This window comes from Halichondria panicea, chromosome 1 (assembly GCF_963675165.1).
Source record: "Halichondria panicea chromosome 1, odHalPani1.1, whole genome shotgun sequence".
Taxonomy (NCBI): Eukaryota; Metazoa; Porifera; class Demospongiae; order Suberitida; family Halichondriidae; genus Halichondria; species Halichondria panicea.
In genome coordinates, this window is record NC_087377.1 from 13,125,326 (window position 1) to 13,140,234 (window position 14,909).

The window sequence follows — 14,909 nt, forward strand, 5'->3', positions numbered from 1 at the left end:
CATTTGTATTCGTACAGGTCAGGATGGTGACGTTGAATATAATATGAACAATTTCTCAGTTTTAATTTTTGTAGCCACTGATACGAAAATTTCCACCATACGAAAATAACTATAAGGTAATTGGCAGAAATTATGCTCTATGAAGCATATAGGTGGCCGGGTCACCAACATTTTAGTGAATTTTGAAGGACTCGTAAATAAAACGCCATAATTATGATACATGGGGCTAAGGTGTTAGTATGTATGTTTCGTTGAAATCTGAGGGGGTGCTCATTTTTTGTGTTGACTAAATTGAGGAATGTCCCATAAACGAAGTAAGTACTTTAAGTGACACAAATTCACACATGCATGTACGTGGTATAAAGTTGAGGTTTAGCCTAAGCTGAGTGGGTTTGGTTGTGAGTTAGCTTAAGGGTCATACTGAATGACACAATAAACATACGTGGGTACAGTAACAATCGTCCTGTATAAGGAAAGTTGGACTTGAGCCTATGTCATGCCATACAGTGCTATCACTACACATAGACAGAAGCTAGACATTATACGTAATAACTCACGTCGGATTATGTTGTTCTATTCTCCCCAGCAGCTGACAGAGTGAAGTGAGACAGACCACTACAGCAGACTGCATGCACCAGGCATTATCACTGCTGAGTGCTCTGTGAGGGGTAAATGTAGTATCTCTACATTATCAATAATACTGAGGAAACAAGGACACATTTAATTTATACTACATGTACAAAATTAAGTACCCTTATCAAACACATCTTTGTACATGATCAGTACACCTAATCTACACAACATTAACATACCTTTATCCCATACCTCACTACACCCTTAATCACATAGCATACCCACACACATCTCACACCCTCACACACGATTCTTCTCCCACGGATCTCCCGGCTTGTGATAGTGTGAGTCCACACATTGATCCTCCCCTCCTCATTTTGGGGCCAGTAAACCACATGAGAACATCTGCTGATCTGTGTGGGTCGGGTCGTTATAGATACGAGGCATGCACCACCCCAATACAGCCAGTCCACGATCAATACCAGAGGAACTGAGGAAGGAGGAGGAAGAACTGTAGTAAAAATAATTTGCTTCTTATACCGTACAGTGGGAAATTTTTGTAAGGTACGTTTCGAGGGCACAGACAGAATACGGGAAAATTAAACCTGGGATAAACTCCCAGCACTGGTATTCACATGCAAAGCTATGTGAGTGTGGTTTCCTGGTTGAATGCGATTATTAGAACTCACGAACGTTTATGCTGAGGGCTCTGGAGCTAAATAGCGAACATTTCCCGCTATTATTATACGGTAGCTTAAAACACGATCAGCATTAACATTAAAGCACATCCGCACACAATCTTTCAGACAGCTGTTCAGGTAGTAACACAGTGGAAAGTAAAGCTCAATGCACAACAATATTAATTGCCAAGCAGCAGCTTACAAAGTTAAGGTTACGGTACACTGTTCCACCCACGCTCAAATTTGCGTGGGTGTTCAATGCAGTACACTAGTAAAATGGCTCTCATCTGGCAATGGTCACTTGGCGTCAATTCTAAGCATCAGGAAACCCCTCCTTACCGTATAGTCTGCTGTTTCTTATTATACGAATAAAGGGGCAGGGCGACTCGAAGAGTTTTTCCCAAGAGAGTAAGTTGAAACAAAGTTACGGCCATTTCTAGCTGTTTTTGTAGGCTAATATGGCGACTGTAGAGTAGTAACAAGGATATATTTTTTGCTGTAAGGTCTCTATGAACAAGATCTCTTCGAGTCGCCCTCCAGTAAGTCTTTAGGCATCGAATACTGGTCAGAAAGACAACCTGGAAGCTATGCGGTCAATAAAACTTGACACTAAAATTTTCAGTTTTTTCCAGCTGACCTCAGACCACTTCATTGGATTATAAGACATAGATACTTTTAGCTACAATAATAGCTAGCATTGTTTCATGTTCTCTTTTCATTGATAATCATTGCTAGTTACAAAAATAATGTAGTGATGAGAAATAAAGAAAATAAATATCTTATGAATTATTCATGAGCAATTAGTATTCAGGATTCATACAAAAATCAACATACTATATGCACCATACTATGATTATGCATTCACCTATATAATTATATATATATATGATCATTATCTACATCGTTAATATTATTCTTCGAATACGTATAACAATAAGATTATTGTTCAATTAAGGCAGTTTCAATATAGTGTTAAACCATTGTGAAGTTTTTGTCCGCAATAACAGCTAGCACAGCCGCTTTAAAAACTTCGAAGCTTTCAATATACGGGTAGAGATTACAATTTCTCTCGAACAAGTGTGAGAGACGATGTATTCATCCTCTTGTTGGATCTGAACATGAATTCTGTTTCCTGTCACCACAGGACATCCAGTGGCAAACTGTACAAAGTCACGGAGAACTGTTACGGAACAAGAGGAGATGGGACGATTTAGCATAATTATGTATAATTATAATTATTATAGGAAAATAAACATTCCGAACGAGTGGTGCAAGCTGCACTGTGCTAATGCCTCTCGCCATGTTTTGCTTTCGTTTAGAGTGTTACAGTAATGATTTCAATGCTATAACATGCTCCCCCAGAGAGGTATCTTTGTGTAATAAAATTGTTATTGTCATTGAATCACACAGTCATTATAAAAGAGGAGCATGGCTTGATGAATTGATCTTCAAGGATCTGACGATAAAAGCATGTGTATAGATTACCAATGTAAAAGTCTATTTTTTGCATTTTCTGTCAATGAAATAAAGGGTGGATTTGCAATGAGGTCAGAGTTCGCAAGGGCAGCATACATGCATGCAGCTTTAGTACAAGGCTAACTCATAAGAAAGTTTGTGGGACGCAGCAACATGTACAGCCATCACTGTGAGTAAAAAACCATAGCCATAACTTGAGAAAGAAGCTTTAGTTTGCAAATCCACGAATATAGAATAACCAAACAGCTCTATAAACATATAAACACAAATAATAATTATACCTTACCTTGTTCAGGGCTCTCTCCAATGAAAGCCAGAAGATAGTTCCAAATACGCAATACTACTTCACCTTCCAAGCTGGATGCTGCTTTTTCAAGATACTTGAAACGTCTGAGGGGCTGATCTCTTTTGAAACAGTGAACACACTTTTTAACACATCAGGAAAGGCACGCATTACAGTGCGAACACTAAACTCTTCTAGGCCTTCCGCAAAAGAGTCCAGGTACACCTTCCTCTTTTGAAAGGCGTCATATGCCATTATATTCCCTATGATTTGAGCTCTGTTCTCCACCTACAATTATGCATGTTATGTAAGGAAAATGTGTGTGTGTGTGTGCAGTAACCTTATCACTAAAAAAAATCATCTGGGTGGAATCCGGACTAAACCAATCCGTGTTACGGCATAATCTGGATTAATGCCAACCAACCTCTGGAGGTGGTTCAGATTGATTAAGAAGCAGTTAATTTAGCTGTGGTAAACACAAAGGGCTAATTCTGAGGTGTTGCATGCATGCATTCATAATTAACCTTAATAGGTACATCACATCCACTCTGGTCCATTACTTTGCAAAGTTCGTCCACTCTATTGAAGTTGTGCAGCAACTCGGGCGTGTTCATCTCTTGCAACTACATAAAGAGATCACACAATAAACACAGTGTAAGTACTCCACATAGTGTTACTTACATCAGACACAAGAGTTTTAACGTTTTCACTCAAGTCTTCTTCTCTTACCAAAGACAAGGCTTCGTCAACATTACAACCGCACATATAATAGTAGCAGCACTGTGACAGATAAGGGAAACCTTGACCATCCATTAAGAAGCTGTGTCCCACCATCTTTCCAATGACTTTCAGTAGACCAGATGACAAGTTCGACACGCGGAAAACAGGGCGACGACCAGTCGGAGGGCCCTCAAAAATTCTCAATTTGTCAGAAGCGCCAATTTTCTCAAACACTACTGAAAAGAACTGTCGTCGAATCCCCCCTATAGAGAAACAATTGGATAGTTGTAAATCAATGAATAATATTTTCGCGATCAGTTAAACCAGGAGCCCATAAAATAAGGCGACTAACTTCAACGTATACTCAGAGATCACGTTTCATAATTTAGCGACTAAGTGCTTGCAAACTGCAGCCCTATATTACGTATAACACATGTAGGTTCAACCACTTAGTGACTTTGAATACATGGAAATGTGGTCATAATATTATAGCCACTTACAAAACGTGATCCCCTATGTGCTAACACAAGTGCAACATGCCATACTTACCAGTATCAATTCCTGGCTGCCCAATGATTGCTACCCTAAGCCAGGGGCGTACACAGGGTGGTGCTTAGGGTGCTCCAGCACCCCCATCCAGGCTCTGGTGCTCCAGCACCCTATCCAGACTCAGAGAAGCTCAAGTAGATAGTTCAACCATCACTGGCTGGCTAGAAGGAAGCTACACTTACTGCAGCTATCTACAGCTTAATAGTGATAGTTACAATAACTTTATACCAGTTAGATCTAGCTAGCTAGCCTAAAAAACTTACTTTTCTTCGATCGTTACTGGGATATCCATGGGAACTAATAAAGAGTGGGGAGGGGCTCAATAATAAGGCTAGGCAGCAGGAAGTGGTTTGCTGTATCAAACACTTGAGCTGGCCTCACAACATGCAGCACAACAAGGTTCTTGGATCCAGGTACATGAGGTGCATGAATGTATAGTATAATTAAGCCTACATGTATGTACAATAATAATAATCAATGTTTGCAATGTAAACTACAAAGTCTCTTTTCCTCAACATCAAGGTACGTACTGGTGGTCATACTTTGTACGCTGCCTGTCACCTCCTGGTAAGCTGATCAATCTTTTAGTGGCCTGAAAAGAAAAGAATCAAGACTGTCGTCAGATCAAGCAAAGGAACAAACGTTTATCATCACTTAACTTCTACATTTACACAGAGACTAGACATGATTGCATTGACATTTGACATACCTTAAGAAGAGTTGGCTAGAGTTTGCCATCCCAGGCGAATTGAGCTTCTGGTCGTAAACATTCTTGACTTGCTGATGGCACTGTAAAATACTGTCAGTACTGTGGCTGTGCACCATCTAGAAAACAGTGGGTGTTGCCGACAAAAGGGGTGTCACCCCGGAAGTGGGCGTGGTCTAAATTTTGATGCGCGCTTTGCGCGCAATGAGCACCACCATTGACTGAATCCTAGGATCGCCCCTGCTAAGCTGTCCATCTTTCATGACCCTAGGATCGCCCCTGCTAAGCTGTCCATCTTTCATGACCCTGGAGCTTTTGTAGAAAGCAATAGCTGAAAACACCCAATCGTCCTCATCTTCATCTTCATCAATTCTCAAACGAGGGCTCTCACTTGCTGTCTTCTTGATTTGGACTTTGTGCAGCAACTTCTGTAGACGGACAGCTGACAAAGGTGCCTGTAAAATATCCAGAACTCTATTTAAGTCATGACCAGTTACTTCCAGAAGCGTCCTGAGTTGCTGGCTAGTACTATTAGGAAACATCTCCGATAAAGAAGCAATACAGTCGGTGAACAGTGGAGAGACGACAGAGGGCCCTGGAGTGACGAGTCGCTGAGGCATTGGAGTGAGGGGTGGCTGAGGCGTTGGAGTCACGGGTGGCTGAGGCATTGGAGTGAGGGGTGGCTGAGGCGTTAGAGTCACGAGTGGCTGAGGCATTGGAGTGAGGGATGGCTGAGGCGTTGGAGTCACTTGTGGTTGAGGCATTGGAGTGACAGGTGGTTGGGGCATTAGAGTGACCAGTGGCTGAGGTATTGGAGTCACGGGTGGTTGAGGCATTGGAGTGACAGGTGGTTGAGGCTGCATTGGAGTGACAGGTGGTTGAGGCATTGGAGTGACAGGTGGTTGAGGCGTTGGAGTGACAGGTGGTTGAGTCTGAGATATTGATGCAGAAGTGGTTGTTTCGCTTGAAGTGACATACTCTAGGTAGCTTGGAAGTCCATCTGACTCAGCAGGACTATCAAGCTCTGCATGGGCTATGGTGTTCAGGTGTGTTCTTGAGTGCTTCAGTTGAACCACCACTAGCAGCAAGATCAGCAACCCCTTCAAATTCTTTTGTCATTCGTACATATAAAGCACCACAGCCTGCTAGTTTTTTAACGGTCTTGCAATTGAATGTCATTCCAGGTTTGAGATTTGGTAAAGATGCATTTTTCCCACAGACATCAATAAAATCAAAATCGAACTTGTCACACTCAGATAGGTCATATTCACAATTAGTATGGACGACAGCTACAATGTCCTCACGAACACTAACCTCAGATGCATTTAGTGGAATTTCTGGTAGCATTCCGCGCATTAGGATGATGTGTTCTTTTCTTGTAAACTTAGACGGTGCACTTCGGCCCATGACACAAAACACAACTAGTTTTCGCTGAAACATTTCTGTCTGATACTTCTGTTTTTCTTTCGGCTTTTGATATTTTAACCCAGCAATTGAAGATTTGCTTAAACGTTTTGGGCACCGTGGAATAGGGTTCCAGGAGGAATTATATGATGTGCTTGGAAGCGATCCACTCATGATGGAATGGGTTCGAGCAGTGACTTGTTCCGCTATATAAATAAAAGGGTAAACATGTCAAACAATTCTGTGACATAGATCCAATGCATGTCACATAATTACATTATACACTGCAAGTACACTGTAAAAAATGGTGTGTGGTTTTGACGCAAGTGCGTGACTATTGTGGCAACTATCAGGAAAAAACGCAAGAAAAAACGCACGTTTGCCACAATAGCCACGCACTCTGCGTCAAAACCACGCATCATTTTTTACAGTGTATGGACACTTACTCTGGACGGATTCTGAGCATCTCCTTCTTATTTCTGCCCTGACACTAATCTTATCGAGGCCTAGCTCCTTGAGATGGCTGTCTGGCAACAGCTTAACTGTTGCCACATACACCTGAAGTGACACAATAAACAAAATCAAATTAAGTGGCAGTGAATCACTATTACTGTAAAATAGCCACCCCACTCTATAATTACACGCAATTCTATTCGCCCAGTACCATATAAATTCGTTCGCTTTTCGTATATACGAAAATGAGGTTTTTTATGGACCATTCTTACATGCTATGGATCATTCGTGCATCATTTCTACATGGTTATACGTAGGCTCTTTCTTTATCTGTTCTTTGACAATTTATTGTTAAACTACGGTATTATAAGAAAGAAATATAGAGGTAGAGATAAGAATAATTCCAGCACGGTTGTTTTAGAATTATGCTGATGCTGACGTGGCACTTAAATTAGGGGGCGCTGCAATTAGGATATTCCACCTTTCTAATGGTAATTCCACAAACGTTTATACCCTGGAAATATATACCCACCATGCATGCATACGGTACACACGCAATACAGCGCTGCAGTTTGCAAGCGATTTCCATGTAAGGAAATGCGCCAATAATATTATTACTAAACATGATCTCGAGTATATAGTGTGCAACAACTCACTTTTTCTCGTTTGAAGTTTTCTAGTACTGATTGTCCGACATCTAGGTGTTGTAGCAGGGACTCCATCTACAAAAAACAGAAATTATTGTCAGTGTGTGCATATGTATACTCCTCACTGTCAGTACTATACATGCATTTACAATGCTATAGATCTATATAGCAGTATAGTGGGAAAAGAAGACGGTATTTCCATACTATCATAAAGTAAAGTAAAAGTCTGCCTACCGCTGCCTCTTGTGTGGCATGCCATTCATCATCCATGGTGTCTGCCAGTCCAAGGAACACAAGAACTGAAGAAACTGCTGAAGTGCTGAAGAAACTGATTTACTGTCTATATATCCTACCATATATAGTCAATAATAGCTAAGTATAGCCTATATCAAGTGTATATACCATATATGTGTGCATACTATATATAAGGGTTGTTATAAAACAGGGAATGAGAAATGAGGAAATGAGAAATAAGAAATGAGGAAATGAGGAAATAAGAAATAGGAAATGAGGAAATAGAAATAGAATAATAATAATATATTTTGGTTACGATCATCACCATGGCATTAATTTTCATCACAATAATTATGACATTGTTATAATTATTATTATAGATGCACAAAAGTATAATGACTGATATCAGCCAAGAAGCTAGTAGGTGACTAAGTATTTAGTTATCAAATATAATTATAATTATAGTGGCACCTCCACACAGTACAGGTTGTCGGACACATTGTAAGAATTAAATTTTACCATCGCTTCAGATGGCACAGTGAGCTTTCTTCATTAAAGGTAGCATCAGCTTTAACTATATTATAAGCATTGCTTGTGAGAATGGTAATGGGAATTGCTTTCTTCACCCTGTAGCGAGATTGGATATGATACCAGTACAGTGTACTAATGTCATTACTTCCTGCAGCTTTATGACAGGACTGGCAGATCATTAGAATTTGCTTGGTTTGACAAACAGTTTTGGAGGTTTCTTTGCTGTTACTTACATGTAGATGTTGACATTGAGTCCAGTCCATTGACTATCACTTGCCCACCGGATTGTGAAATCGGTGAATGTATTCCCAGTATAGCCACGCATAGGTAAATTGTTTGAGACTGTGGGACTGTAGGACAGTACATGTAAGTACCGTTACGTAGGTAGATCTGATGTCTGAACCATGCCAGTCGTATACATGGCACACAAGTAGATAGAGGTAGAGAGTGTCACACCGTGTACCAGAGGAACATAAGTTCTGTATGGTGGCAGAGCACCAGGAGACTTGTCACCAGGAGGTACGTACCTGTAGCTCAGTAGATGTTAGCTTCGTCTTCAGACTTGCTCTGCCCATAGATACGCTCTGCCTAACAGCTCATTTCTCGTTCTCATTTCTTCATTTCCTCATTTCCTATTTCTTATTTCCTCATTTCCTCATTTCTCATTTCCTCATTTCTCATTCCCTGTTTTATAACAACCCTATATATAATAGATCTATATATATCATGCATAAATTATACTATACACAGTAAAAACAGATTCGTTATAATAACATAAAACATCTCAAATAAAATGCATCATTTGAAATTTAATGTAGAAATGACATAAATTTCTGTCATTTCTACATTAAATTTCAAATGATGCATTTTATTTGAGATGTTTTATGTTATTATAACGAATCTGTTTTTACTGTGTATTTATAATTATACTATGTTTGTCATAATTATATAATGTATCATGTGACATACAAAATCTTGTGTAGTGTGTGATCACATGCAGTAATTATATGGAAATTTGTTGACTTATATTAAATGAGCATCACATTCAAGACAACCCAACATGCATGCATGCAATTAGCATGCCATATAAACAAGACATCATGCATGCAATAAGTTTAGTCAGCAAGTTCACAACAGAGTGTTCATGATGGTTGAGTGCAGAGGGTTGAGTGCATGGGTTGTCAGAATCCATCTCTTTTGACCAATTTGTAGGCGTACAACCACTCGAGCGAAGTTCACTGTGCATGCTTTCTGTTTTTTATCTATAATTATACTGGCTGCATGGGGTTTTGGAGAGAGGACTTCTTGCAAAGACCATGCAATCACTGGACTTGGTGGAGGGCTTTGGATAGGACTTGGCAGAAGAGAGTTGCACATGACAGGAGTTGTTTCTTCTTCCTATAGGGAATACTGCAGTAGGATATAATATATAGACAGCAATTAATGCATGCATGTTAATTATAAGCATCATTATATATTAAGTTCAGATCAAACCTGTAGTATTATTTCCAATTGGCAAGGTAAAATGCACTCTAATGCTAATGGAATAAGCGCAGCCTTCTGTGGGAGTCCTACCAGTGTTCTTTTTTGGTTTCTTCTCATTTGATGCAGGAGAAATTCTTTTTAGAGAAGGAGGTGAAGTTGAAAGATCAGTGCCTGTGCATGTGACCACAGAATCTCTGTCTGAGCTACTCCGGCCTGCTGTAGTGTCTAGTCTCTGTGTTGTGCTGTTAAGCTAGCAGGTTTACTATCACAAGACACAAGACCATGCTGAACCTCAAGTAGACAAGCATTTAGTTATTTACTGTATATCCATGAAACATAGCAAGTAAGCTGCTGTGACCTCCTACCTCCTGCAGGCGTGCCTGCGTGATCTCAGGCTCAGAAGGTCCCCATCTGAGCTACTCTGAGTTGCTGTAGGCGTGCCTGTGGCCTCAAGAGTATCTGTGTCTTGTCTGTCTGTTGCGGTACTAGAGTGCGCGCAGCCATAGATATATAGCCAGCCGCCCTAGAAACCCTTGCCAGCGGCCTGTAATCGAGGCAACCCATGCTAATCCCCACCCACCAGATCGATCACATCAAGTCGATCCTTACCAGAAGAAGTCGACGATTCGATCCCTACGCACATCGAGTCGATCCCTACCAAAATCGAGTCGATAAAACACATCGAGTCGATCCCTACCAAAATCGAGTCGATAAACACATCGAGTCGATCCCTACCAAAATTGAGTTGATAAAACTCGAGTCGATCCGTACCAAAATCGAGTCGATAAAACACATCGAGTCGATCCCTACCAGATGAAGTCAATAATCGATTTGATAAAACACATCGAGTCGATTTTATCCTGACACCAACACATGGTATTTTGTATCGCCATTTTGAAACAAAAGGCTCACCATAGATAGATAGATAGATAAATTTTCATTTGGATAGGAATCCAACATAATGGTAGGTTTTCATGCAGGTCCTATATAAAAGAAGAAGAAAAAAATATATAAAACATACATATAGATAATTAATTCTTATATGACAGGTGTTCTCCTAGATTGTACTGTGTAGTGTTTTCAGGGAGGTTTTTTGAACAACTTTAAGGTGGGACATGATTTTGAGGATAGCGGGAGACGGTTGTAGTGCAGAGCACCTGAGTATTCAAAGCTCCTTCTGTAGTGATCAGAGTTTGGCTGGCCTAGGTGGATATTACCTGATCCACGGGTCCCCATGTTGTACAGTGTCGAGTTGAGTTTAAACTTGTTCTTCAGGTAAGAAGGGGCGAGGTTCAGCAGACATCTGTAAACTAGAGTGAGCATAAACCTCTGCCGCCTTTCTTGGAGTGTAGTCCAGCCAAGTTGGTCCCTGAGGGGTGAGCTGCTAGTGTGCGGAGGTTTTCCCAATATCACACGCATTCCATAGTTCTGTATACGTTCAATTCTCTTACTGATGGTAGAGTTGCATGAATGCCATACCACTGAGCAATAGTCTAGGTGGGGGCGAACAAGGCTGTTAAATAATAGTTTGCGGGTGTTGATTGGTAGGAAGGAGCTAGAGCGTTTGATTGTTGAGAGTGCGGTACAGGAGGCAAGGGCCTCCTCTGCCTCATTGCTAGTTACGCCACTGTTTCTACTAGCAAAATACGTTAGGGTCATTGTCATCAAGGTTCTCGATTGCAAAAAAAGGCCGATTCTGTCTTTTTTGGGATTGGTATCAACAAACAACACAGTTCTGCTCATCTTTTTCATGTGGAGTGGTAGTATTCTATAAACTGCTTCTTAGGCACTGACTTCCCTGTGTGTAAGAAACGCTGAACTAAGGTCTTCGGTTCTAGTCTCGTTTGCTACACGCTTTAAGAGTTCACCCATGGTTCTATATCTGTTTTCATTATAATTATAATAATATGTACGAGGCTATATACATCATACAAGCATAGCCATTGAGGACATACTGTATATCCATGTTAGCCTGCCAAGCTCGTAGCAGTACATGCGAATTGTAATTGTTAACGTTACATTCATTTGGTTTACATTAAAGGGAAGGTACTATGAAAAAAATAAAGTTTTATTTTTTTGCCTTAAAATGTTCTTTGTGAGGTATAAAATAACCTTGTGATGCAAACATTTTAAATTAAAGTTTCTGAGGAACAGGAAAGGCTTAACGTTTTACTTCCTGTTGAGGTGTCAAACGTGACGTCAGAGTAGGTACTAGCATCGATCTGACTGGCAGACACATGCATGTGATTCTAGCTATGATTTTCAAGCCAGTTGAGTCTTTCCTACTCGATCCTTCTCATATCTTTTGAGCATGAAAAAAGCTGCAGTGAAGATGAAATAAGCGCTGTGGAGCCATATCTGTATGAGCCAGAAAGCCTTCCCATGCTAGTTCGAGTGGTGATGATGATGGTGACAATGAAGGCAGGATAGAAAATGTTAATTGTATATACTACAGTAGACTCCGGTTAATCCGGTCACCCTTGCCGGTATGGGTTAAATACCCTAACATCAAAAAATGCACTCTGTCTATCTCTTCCCCAAAAGCTTTGTGCGACAATGTCCAAACGAGCACCATCCTCGCGATTGGCTGTCCTGTGTTCAAATTGCTCCCCAGTTACAGGTTGTAATCCAGGTTCTATTTTCACGTTGTGGCAGACTTCGCTCATTATAGGGTTGCAGTTATATCACGAATCTCATTGTGGCGTATCGATGGAAAGCCTCCCCTGCATGGGACAGCTAAGCGCATGTTCTACTGTGAAGAACTTTCCACAAACACAGTGGGAGGGTAAATATTCTGGGTAATTTGAAGCGCATGATGCGCACTATCATCCCTGCAATAGGTACCAAGCCGTATTTTAATCGGCCTTGAATCGAGGCTAATAGGGAGTTTGCCAGTCACTCTACTACACACACACACTACCGTATAAATATATTTCGATTGGAACATTTCTAAGAAATGGTGCTGATACTAATGTGTACTAGGTGAATGACCAAGCTACAACATACCCAAAAATCAAGTGTTTCCATGGAAGCATATAAGGTGGTGGGTTTGTGGTGATTTAATAGCAAATTGTTATAGTGGGTAATCGGTAGTATGTACAGCTAAGGCCTAAGGTCCTATAGACTTCATCACATAATTGTTCAATACATGGTTTAGGTTTCCTGACCATCCTTTATGGGTCTTACAAATGTCCACAGTGCATGTAATTCATGATTTACTGGTTTTTAGGTATTAAAACAGCTTCTGAACTAACAGTTCTGTTTATGGTATGTTAATTTTATGCAAATGTTTGAATTCTTGCGATTTCATTATTTTCATTGAATATAGCTAACACTCAAAATTGTTGTTACAGTAACTATTCAGAATAATCTCCCAAGTTTAGAAACAGCAGAGTTTCACTGAAACATTGCATTAATAATGAAACTGGTTAATTACTAACTATGACATGAGACTCTGGTAAATTAAGTTTAGCATATTGTGCTTTCAGACGTTCAATAGTTGTTTTTCTAAGGTGCTTGGTGGTAGTTAGTGTAAAACCAAACAAGATGACAGACATTTTGGGAATCTGGTCGGTCCAGTTGACCACCTTTCTCTTATTTTTTTCGTCTCACACTTTCCAATGCTTCCATGATGAGGTGTAAGTGCCTTCCATCCACACAACATCTATTGTAGTGTCAAGCACTTGTGTGCAGAGACCAATAACAGGTTCCCGTGCATAATTTTCGCAATGCACTGCCACATGTCATCAATTTTCAGAGTTGTTATGTCAGCGAGACTTGAATTGCGAGGCTGTCGAGGCCCACGTACATAGGTAAAGGTCTCTAGCTAGAAGGTAAACTTTTACTAGAACTCTCTACTAGCGAAGGTTAATCATACTCTCTACTAGCGAAGGTTAATCGTACTGCCCACTAGCGAAGGTCACTTTTACTCTCCACTAGCGAGGGTTAATCGTACTGTCCACTAGCGAAGGTCAATTGTACTGTCTCCAAGTCTTCCAAACAACTGCTAGGTAGAATACATAGGAACTTTCGTGACGCCCCAAAACATCTTCGCCACAAGATATATCAAACCACTGTACTCCCGAAGCTAGACTACTGCGGGGCAGTTTGGGACCCCCACCAACTCAAATCCACAAAATTACTGGAAAACGTTCAGAAATTTGCGGGAAGAGTTATAACTCAAGACTGGTCATCAAGCTACCCGTTTCTGTGCTCCTCCCTGGACCTAAAGCCACTGTCTATCCGAAGACGCATGCAAAAGTTGAAGCTTTGCTTTAAAATCCTAAGAAAAGACTCATGCATCCCTCCAACAGCCTTCACTCCCCACCCACAACCATCTCCAAGATGTTCAAACTCAGTCCAACTCTTCACCCCGTTTGTACCAACAGATGCACACAAATTTTCATATTTCATAGATGTCATCAAACATTGGAATGCCTTGCCTAATGAAATTGTCTCGGCACAGACCCCGCTCATGTTTAAAAACCACCTGCACCGTTTGTATACCTGCACTCCGTAGTTACTGCATGCATGCTCTGAACAAACCTATAACATTTTGTTTTTTTTACTGCCTTGTTCGTCTGTTTGTTCCTAGGTAGACAACGTTTTATTAGCCTAGCGCTATTTGTTGTAAACCCTGTATGCTTTTTTGCATAAAAAATTTTAAAGATAAAAAAAACTGTCCATGCACTAGCGACGGTCAACTCTACTAGCGAAGGTAAATTGTACTGTCTACTAGCGAAGGTCAATCGTACTCTGTGAACTCTCTGGGCCACCGTATAGAGTAGAAGCACCCATGAGCCAGCCTCCTTCACCGGCCTTCCTAAGTGAAGTGGGAAGTGCGGCCTGGGATCGAGGCTACACCGCCATGAGCACACTCCAGGATTACGATTGACCTTTTTTTTTTTCTTTAAAATTTTTTATGCAAAAAAGCATACCCCTTTACCGTTCAGCCGCACACAATCTGGAAAATCTGGAACAGTTCCTAGTTTGCATCTGAGCCCAACCCACCAAATTATAGCTTGATGTTATCTCCGCCCCAAATGAAGTGGCTAATGGCTTGGGGCGTGGGTCAATGGCTGTGCACAAACTAACCATCGATTTTATGCCTTGCTGCTGCCTCGATGGAAGTATGTGTGGCCTTTAAAAGCTGCACTCTGGTCAACTAA

The 14,909-nt window shown here is 40.7% G+C and overlaps 1 long non-coding RNA gene across 1 annotated transcript; it reads left to right on the forward strand.

Annotated features, from left to right (window-relative positions):
* The first annotated feature begins 4,321 nt into the window (after positions 1-4,321).
* LOC135350563 (uncharacterized) lies at positions 4,322-5,038 on the forward strand. Its single transcript, XR_010399185.1, has 2 exons — positions 4,322-4,703; positions 4,804-5,038. It is a non-coding gene; the product is annotated as an uncharacterized LOC135350563 (long non-coding RNA).
* The last annotated feature ends 9,871 nt before the right edge of the window (positions 5,039-14,909 follow it).